The 9,918-nt window shown below is 48.3% G+C and overlaps 1 long non-coding RNA gene across 1 annotated transcript; it reads left to right on the top strand.

Moving 5' to 3' along the window:
- Nucleotides 1-64: 64 nt before the first annotated feature.
- LOC104970383 (uncharacterized) lies at nucleotides 65-2,602 on the top strand. The gene is made up of 2 exons (XR_009492870.1): nucleotides 65-1,711; nucleotides 1,914-2,602. It is a non-coding gene; the product is annotated as an uncharacterized lncRNA (long non-coding RNA).
- The last annotated feature ends 7,316 nt before the right edge of the window (nucleotides 2,603-9,918 follow it).

The raw sequence follows: 9,918 nt of genomic DNA on the forward strand, positions 1-9,918 counted from the left end.
GCGCTCGCCCGCAGCCGCCGCCGCCGCCGGCCAGGGAGGCAGGGGCGGAGAGCGCGGGCCGGGCCGGGCCGGGCTGGGCTCGGGGCTCGCGGCACCGCCGCCGCCGCGTCTCGGATACCGGCTCCGGCAACCACTCCGCACCGCGGCGGCCTGGGGAGCGAGCGGAGGGGCGGACCGGGGCGGGGCCTCCGAGCTGCGGCACGGGGGCGGGGCGGGGCGGGGCGCCGGCGAGCTGCGGAACGGCCCTGCGCGGCCCCGCCCCGCCCGCAGCCCCGCCCCGCCAGCGACCACGCCCCCTCCCCGCCGGGCCCCGCCCCACTCCTCCTTTCATTCATCTTTCCCAGAGCGACAGCACTCCTCCGAGTCCCTAGGCAAATCCGGAATCCGAAAACTGCGGCTTAGGTGGGATGTGTGCTCTGATGCGGCAACCTAGAGGGTGTAGAAGCCGCAGTTGTTCAGTCGCTCAGTTGTGTCCGACTCTGCGTCCCCATGGACTGCAGCACAGCTTCCCTTGTCCTTCACCATCTCCCGGAGCTTGCTCGAACTCGTCCGTTGAGTCGGTGATGCCATCCAACCATTTCGTCCTCTGTCATCCCCTTCTCCTCCTGCCTTCAGTCTTTCCCAGCATCAGGGTCTTTTCTAAAGAGTCGGCTCTTCGCATTAGGTGGCCAAAGTATTGGAGTCTCAGCTTCAGCATCAGTCCTTCCAATGAACATTCAGGACTGATTTCCTTTAGGATTGACTGGTTGGATCTCCTTGCAGCCCAAGGGACTCTCAAGAGTCTTTTCCAATACCACAATTCAAAAGGATCAATACTTCGGGGCTCAGTCTTCTTTATGATCCAGCTCTCACATCCATACATGACTACTGGAAAAACCAGAAGCCCGCAGTTAGGAGCCTCGGTTTCCCTGCGCAGAGCCCGTCTGATCCAGGCCTGCTCGGTGGGGGCTGAGAACCGGGACCCTATCGGAAAGAGACGTCGCGGGACCCTGAGGTCCATAGTAGTTGCCTGGGGGAGGGGCCTCGGCCAGATCCTTTCCCTCTCTGAGGCCTGCAGTGAGAGCTGGCCCCACCTGGGGCAGGTGGGGTGCTGGGTGGGGAGGAGATGTGAGGCCCTCACCAGCCAGGCAGTGTGCTAAAGGTTCAGACCCCAGGGGAGACGGTGACAACTGAGCCCAGGGATTTGCTTCTCTCAGTGCTAGAGCCCTGGAGCTGGCGCCACCCTGCCCAGGATTCAGGAGGAGGTACTGCTAAAAGGAGGTTTTGAGAGAAGTGGCCGGAGGAATTGGGTGGTCCCCAAAGCACAGGCTTCCCTGGTGGCTCAGACCATAAAGAATCTGCCTGCACTGTGGGAGATCCAGGTTCCGTCCCTGTGTCAGGAAGATCCCCTGGAGAAGGCACTGGCTGCCCACTCCAGTATTCTTGCCTGGAGAATTCCACGGACTGAGGAGCCTGGCGAGCTACAGTCCATGGGGTCCCAGGAGTCGGACAGGACTGAGAGAGACTAACACTTTCACTTTCACTTTCAAAGCGCAGGTGCTCCTTCCAGCCCTGGAAGTATGGAGCACCCTGCTTACAACTGTCTTTCCGAGATCCACCCTCCCACTTCATCCCACTGCCTGGGAGCCTATACGGGGAGAGGCTGACCCACGTACCCAAGTTCATCCAGTGAACAAGGGGCAGAGCTGTTTATGCTCCAACTCCAGCCATCGTGTGTATAAATTTTCTCTAGCCAGGGCTTTGTCCAGTGGCCTACATGAGGGACAGTCACCTCTGGGTGCAAAACAACTACCTGGGGGAGGAAACAAAACATAATTTTTCTTTCTTCCTTCTTTCTTCCCTCCCTACCTGTTTATTTCTTTCTTTTTCTTCCTTCCTCCCTTCTTCCTCCTCCCTCCTTTCTTAACATGCAGGGTTGATGCTTGTCCTCACTTTATGCTGGTCAGATGGCCCTAAAGTACTTATAGTAAAGTGTCCTAAGGAGGTGTGTAGGTCCTCAGAGGCTGGCCAGCAACGCCTTTGCTTGTTTGTTGGTTTCCTTCAAGGTATGTATCAGGCAGGGTCCAGGCTGATATAGGAAACAGGAGCAGTCAGTGGGGATTACTGAGGAGTTTAATAAAGGAGATTTGACAATGGACTGGGCAGAGTTAAGGGAAATCCATGAAGACAGGCACAGCCTCAGTGTGGCAGCAGTTAGTACTCCTGGGTGAAGGGGCTTGGGAGAGGCCCCCAGTGCAGGGGGCTACCAAGGGGGATGTAGAGGTGCTGTGGGCCTGTGCCCAGTTAGCTGGAAGACAATCACTCAGTTTTAACACAATTAACCCTTACAGAATAGACTTGTGGCTGTGTAAGATTCTGGAAAAGAAAGCAGAGATTGAAGATGATGCTGATGCTGTAAGACGCATGAGAAGACGGAGCTGACACTTCCCTCTCTTGCTGGAGCTCCTTGGCAGCCGCGTTTTTCCGTGAAACCGAGGACCAGCTCATCAGATCTGACATATTCAGTCGCATTGCTCATCCAAGTTAAGTCTCTTTTTAACTGAAAGCAACAAACCAACTTTTTACTTTTAATAAATAAAACATTCACATATTGTTCATCTCATCTTTAGAACCAGGGGCTTCCCTGGTGGATCACGTGGTAAAGAATATGCCTGCAATGCAGGAGACCCAGATTTAATACCTAGGTTGGGAAGATCCCCTGGAAAAAGGGATGGCTACTCACTCCAGTATTCTTGCTTGGAGAATTCCATGGACTAGAGAACCCTGCCTGGGTGGCTCCTCTAGTCTGTGGGGTCACAAAGAGTTGGACATAACTGAGCAACTAACACTTCCACTTTTCACTTTCATCTTTAGAACATTCTTCTTAGATTCTGTTTTTGCATTGTTATGTGACGAACATTTTAAAAATAATTTATACGAACAAGAAGGTATGTAATTTGTAAGTGAATATGTCTATGTGTGTGTTGGGGAACAAATATTAAATTTTTATTTTTTGGCTGTACCACACGGATTATGGGCTTTTAGTTTCTCTACCAAGGATTGAACCTGGGCCCCCAGCAACAAAAGTTCTGAGTCCTAAATTCCCTGGACTGCCACAGAATTCCCAAATAGTAATTTGGGTACAAATTAAGATCTCTGGCTTAGAGGTGTTAAGTTTTAGGTACCCATTTGCCATCCAAGTGGCAAATATATATGTGATGTTTGCTAAAAAATATTTTAATGATTGTGTTTGTGATACAAGTTTTGGGATTAGGGGTCCAGAGCCCTATTGGGAAAGACTTACTCCAGGTCTGGTGGCTCAGACGGTAAAGAATTTGCCTGCAATGCAGGAGACCTGGGTTCGATTCCTGAGTGGGGAAGATCCCCTGGAGAAGGGAATGGCAACCCAGTATTCTTGCCTGGAGGATCCCATGGACAGAGGAGCTTGGTGGGCTACAGTCCATGAGGTTGCAAAGAGTTGGACACAACTGAGCAACTAACCCTGAATATTCATTGGAAGGACTGATGGTGAAGCTGAAGCTCCAAGACTTTGGCCACCTGATGTGAAGAACTGACTCATTGGAAAAGACTGGGATGCTGGGAAAGATTGAAAGAGAAGGGGATGAGATGTTTGGATGGCACCACGGACTCAATGCACATGAGTTCGAGCAAGCTCCGGGAGTTGGTGATGGATAGGGAGGCCTGGTGTGCTCTCGAAGAGTTGGACATGACTGAGCAACTGAATTGAACTGAGCAACTAACATTTTCACTTTTACTCCAGGTCAGTGATTAGGATTTGCCCAAATTGCCAAATTGTGGCCTGGCTGAACACAAGCTGGTGCCAAAAGGCTGCATAGGAACACCGACAGGATGAGCCCAAGACTGTGACCCAGGACAGGGGCCAGAGCCTGAAGTGTTCTAGCCCAGGGAGGGACAGAGAGCTGGCATCACAGGATCCCTGCTGTCAGATACAGCCTGCCCCCTCCTTGCCCATTCTGTGTGACCTCACCCAGACACGTGGCTCGGTGACTCCCCTGCCCTCTCCTTGAACTGTGGACACAAAGACCCAAATATCTTTGTGGCATCTCTTGGATGACACATGGGCACCTCAAACTGAATGCATCCAGATTAGAGCTCTTAACTGGTGCCCGGATCTGTTCCTCCCTCAGTGTTTCTCATCTCAGTAAATGACACCCTTGTCCTTTAGTGGCTCAGCCAAAATTCAAAGACATCCTCAACTCCTCTCTCCCTATTTCTTTTCTTGCACCCGTGTGTGTGTACTCAGTTGTGTCCGACTCTTTGCAACCCCATGGACTGTAGCCCCCCCAGGCTTCTCTGTCCCTGGGATTTTCCAGGCAAGAATACTGGAGCAGGTTGCCACTTCCTCCTCTAGGGGATTTTCCCGACCCAGGGATTGAAACCTGCCTCTCTTACGTCTCCTGCGTTGGCAGGCGAGTTCCTGATCCATCAGCAAATCCTATTGGCAGATTCTACTGGTTCCCTGTAAATCCCAAACTCCACTGCTTCTCTCTCCAGCCACCCTCCTCCCTGGTCTAGCTGGGTACAACTGCCCCCGGGTTATTCCCCCATGATGCCCCTGCACACATGGGTCAAAGTGTGACATTTCCTTACTTTCAAATCCAAAACTCTTACCGCAGCCATTAGGGGACCTCGTCCCTGATTACTCTTTGCTCCTGTTTCTTCTCTCCTTTGCTCTTTTTCAATAACCACAGTGCACCTCTCTGCTCTCATAACTTCCCAAGCAAGGGGTTGTCACAGGGCTTCTCACCTGAGATCAGGTGTCCCCCACCATCCCAACTGACTTAACATTCTTCCTCACTCTCCATCTCCTTCCCTGGCTTTTGATCCCCATAGCACTGATTTGCCTGATGTTAGGATTAATCGTTTGCTCACTGTGTTCGCTTCCTGTGGCTGCTGTCACAAATTACTGTGCTCACAGTGCCAGAGGCCACAAGTCCCAACTCAGTTGCACTGGCCAAAATCAAGGGCTGCATTCCTTCCGGAGTCTCTAGAGGACAATCTGTTCCTTTCCCTTTCCGGCTTCTTTTCCTTTTAAAATTGTGTTTTAAAACACACACACATAGTATAAATGAATCATCTTGACCATTTTTAAGTGTACAGGTCAGTGGTTTAAGTACAGTTGATACTTGAACAATTCAGGGGGTTAGGGCCACCAACACCCCCTCTCGCCCACTCCCACTGCCCCCAGAGACACAGACACACACAGACACACACACACACACACACACAGTCGTAAAATCTGCACACTGCTATCTCTGCCTTAAAACCAAAAGAGTTGATAGATGATGACTCACCCAGGCCAGGAAGCCGAAACTGGAAAGAATCAGGACTCAACTCCCTGTTCTTTTGATTCTACAAATTGCGATCTCTACTCAAACACAAACTTTTCCCCACACTTCATCAAAGACCTGTAAAATGAAAATACAGGTACTATCTTTACTGAAGAAAATCTGCATATAAATGGACACTCCCAGCTGAAATGGATGTTGTTCCAGGGTAAACTGTACATTCACACTGTTGTGAAACAGATCTCCAAAAGTTTAATTTTCTTTTTTTGGGGGGCTATGCCATTTGGTTTGCCGGATTCTAGTTCCCCGACCAGGGCTCGAACCTGTGCCTCCTGCAGTGGAAGCATATAGTCCTAACCACCAGACCACCAGGGAATTCCCCAATACTTGGAAAAAAAAAAGCCTTTCTTTATTTATTTGGAATATAGTTGATTTGCAATACGTGTTGGTTTCAGGTTTACAGTCAAGTGAATCAGTGATATGTGCACATATAGCCAAAAAATTTTAAAGAGTATTTTCCCATATAGATCATCACGGAGTGCAAAACTTTTCCATCTTGCAAATCTGAAGCTCTGAACCCATTAAACAGTCCATCTTCTTTCCCCCTCTCCCCCAGCCCCTGGTGACCACCGTTCTACACTCTTTTCCCATGAATTTGACTACTTTAGAGGCTTCATCCAAGTGGGATTGTACAGAATTTCCCTTGTGACGGGCTTTGCACTCAGCAAGGTGTCCTCTAGCTTCCTCCGTGTGGTAGCATGTGACAGGATTTCCTTCCTTTATTTATTTTTAGGATTTCCTTCCTTTTTAAGGCTGAATAATACTCCACATTTTCTCTCTTCATTCCTCTGTTGTTGGAAACGTATTTTGTTCCCATATCTTGGTTAATGTGGATCGTGCTGCTACAAGCATGGGAGTGCAAATATCTCTTCAAGACAGTGATTTCATTTTCTTCACTTATATACACATAAGTGAAATTGCTGAGTCATACGATAGTTCTTTTCTTTTCTTTTTTTAAAAATTTATTTATTTTTGGTCGCGCTGAGTCTTCGTCGCTGCGCAAGGGCTTTCTCTAGTTGCGGCCAAGAGGGGCTGCTCTTCGTTGCGGTGCACAGGCTTCTCTTGGCGGTGACTTCTCTTGCTGCGGAGCACAGGCTCTAAGCACACGGGCTTCAGTAGTTGTGTCTCGTGGGCTTTAGCGTACAGGCCCAGAGGCATGTGAAATCTTCCCAGACTAGGGTTCGATCCACTCGTAGATTCTTATCCATTGCGCTACCAGGGAAATCCTTATTTTTAATTTTTTCAAGGAACCTCCATACCATTCTCCCATTATGGCTGTCCCAACTTACATTCCCACTAGCAGTATACAAGGGTTCCTTTTTCTCCACGTCCTCTCCCACACTTGTTATCTTTTGTTTTTTGATAAGAAACCATTCTAACAGGAAAGGGGTGATATCTCATTGTGGTTTTGATCTGTATTTGCATCACCTGACGATTAGTGATGCTGAGCACCTTTTCATTTACCAAATGGCCACGTAGATGCATTCTCCTGAGAAATGTCTGCTCAGATTTTTTGCCTATTTTAAAAAATTGGATTAAAAAGAAAAAAGATTTTTGAGTTGCTTAAGTTTCAAATACATTTTGCTATTTACCTATATCAAAGATACGATCCAAAAATATTTCCTCCCATTTCGTCGGTGGTCTCTTTGCTTTGTTGATGGTTTCCTCTTCTGTGAGAAAGCTTTTTAGTTTAAAACCATCCCACTTGCTCATTTTTGCTTTTGCCATCTGTTCCCCTGGGGTCTTATCCAAAAAAACTGTTGCCCAGACCACGGTCAGGAAGCTTGTCTTCTATGTTTTCTTCTAATATATTTTTCTTCTATATGTTTATTTTCTTCTAACGTTTGATAGTTTCAGGCCTTACAGTTGTCTTTAATGCATTTGGAGTCGATTTTTGTGTACGGTGTGAGATGGGGGTTCACCCTCCTTCTTCTGCATCTGGATATTCAGTTTTTTCCAGCACCGTTTATTGAAGAGACTATCCTTACCCCATTGTGTGTTTTTGGTACCCTTGTTGAAGATTGGTGGTGGTGGTTTAGTCGCTAAGTTGTGACCGACTCTTGTGACCTCACAGACAGAGGAGCCTGGCAGGCTACAGTCCATGGGATTCTCCAGGCAAGAATTCTAGAGTGGGTTGCCATTTCCTTCTCCAGGGCATCTTCCCAACCCAGGAATTGAACCCGGGTCTCCTGCATTATAGGCGGATTCTTTACCAACTGAGCTACAAGGGAAGCCCTTGAAGATCAGTCGATCGTAAACGCATGGAATTATTTCTGGACTCTATTCTGTTCCATTGGACTCTCTCTTTTTCTTTATTACTGTAGCTTTGTAATGTATTTTGAAGTCAGGAAGAGTGATGCCTTCAGCTTTATTCTTCCTGTTCAAGACTGTTTTGACTGTTTGGGGTCTTTTGAGGTTCTGGATGAATTTTAGGCTTGTTTCTGTGAGGGTACGTGGGCTGAAGACTTCCTATTCTGCAACCTTGCTAATGTCATTTCTCTGTATTTTTCTCTTCTTGTGGTATCTTTGTCCGGCTTTCCGAGTAACGAAATGGTATCAGGGTAATGCTGGCCTCTTAGAATGAACTTGGATCTGTTTCACCTCTTCAGTCTTTTGGAAGAGTTTCAGGAGAATTGGTATAAATTCTTCTTTAAATATTTGGTAGAATTCACCAGTGAAACCATCTGGTCCTGGCTTTTCTTTGTTGGGAGGATTGATTACTGATTCATTCTCCTTTCTTGCCATTAGTCTGTTCAGATTTTCAATTTTTTTTTCACCATTCAGTCTTAGCAGATTGTGTGTTTTTAGGAATTTATTCATTTCTTGGAGGTTATTCAATTTGTTGGCACACAAGTCTCCTAGCTTCTTTTAAGGATACTTGTGATGGCATTTAGGGCCCATCAGGATAATATCCTCATCTTAAGATTCTTAATTACATCTGCAAAAACTTTTTTCATATAAGGTAGCTGCCATGGGCTTAAAATTCATGCCCCCTTAAAATTCATATGTCGAAGTCCCAACCCCCAACATCTCGGAATGTCACTGTGTCTGGAGATAGAATCTTTAAAGAGGCGATTAGGTTAAAATGAGGTCATCGGGAACTTTCCTGGCAGTCCAGTGGCTAAGACTCCATGCTCCCAATGCAGGGGGCCTGGGTTCGATTCCTGGTCAGGGAACTAAGACTCCCCCATACCACAACTAAGAGCCCTCACACGGCAACGAAGACCCGGTGCAGCCAAATAAATCAATACTGAAAAATACACACAAAAATGAAATGAATACAAGAACTAAAATAAAAATGGTGTCAGAATAATAAATAAAAATTTGTCAGAATGGGCTCAAATCCACTACGACTTGTGTCCTTATAAGAAGAGGAGGTTAGGAGACATATATGCACAGAGGGAAGACCATGCAGGGACCCAGGTAGAAGGCGGCCACCTGCACTCCGAGGAGAGAGGCCTTAGGAGAAACTGGGCCTGTGGACACCTTGATCTTGGACTTCCAGCCTCCAGAACTGTGAGAAAATAAATTTCTGCCAACCAGCCTGTGCCACTTTGCTATGGCAGCCTGAACAGACTACTAGCAAGCGGTGGTATTTACAGGGTTTCGGGGATTAGGACCCAGGTCTCCTTGAGACTGTTATCAGCCTGGCACAGGAGTCTTGCCTGGAGAATCCCATGAACAGAGGAGCCTGGCAGGCTACAGTCCACGGGGGTCGCAAGAGTCGGCTATGACTCAGCGACTAAATCACCATCTCTCTCCCAGCGTGTATAACTAGTGACAGCAGGGAGTTTAATCTCTCTTATTCTTACAACAAAGTTTATCCTCAGGGAATTGCATTATGGTGTGGATAGACAGTAAACAAAGAAGCAAAGTGCACTCTGGGCTTTCCTGATGACCCCGCGGTAAAGCATCGGCCTGCCAGTGCAGGAGACGCGGATTCCGTCCCTGTATCAGGAAGATCCCCTGCAGAAGGCAATGGCAACCCACTCCAGGATTCTTGCCTGGGAAATCCCATGGACAAAGGAGCCTGGCGGGCTACAGTCCATGGGATCGCAGAGTCGGGCACGACTTAATGACTAAACGACAACAACAAAGTGTGCTGTGTTATGTCGCGACATGACAGTGGGTGTTGGTCACGGGTGCTTGGAGAAAGAGAAGGCAGGGCCTAGTGTTGGAGGAAGGTATAGCTCGAAATCCCCAATCAGGGACTGAACCTTTGCCCTCAGCAGTGAAAGTCAGGAATCCTAACCACTTCAGTTGCTTCAGTCATGCCGGACTCATGTCTCCTGCTTTGGCAGGTGGGTTCTTTACCACTAGCGCCACCTGGGAAGCCCCAACCACTGGAAAAGAAAGTGAAAGCCGCTCAGCCATCTCTGACTCTTTGCAACCCCATGGCCTGTACAAGTCATAGAATTCTCCAGGCCAGAACACTGGAGTGGGTAGCCACTCCCTTCTCCAGGGGATCTTCCCAACCCAGGGCAAACCCGGGTCTCCCACGTTACAGGCGGATTCTTTACCAGCTGAGCCACCAGGGAAGCCCAAGAAT

Source organism: Bos taurus, chromosome 25, assembly GCF_002263795.3.
Source record: "Bos taurus isolate L1 Dominette 01449 registration number 42190680 breed Hereford chromosome 25, ARS-UCD2.0, whole genome shotgun sequence".
Lineage (NCBI taxonomy): Eukaryota > Metazoa > Chordata > Mammalia > Artiodactyla > Bovidae > Bos > Bos taurus.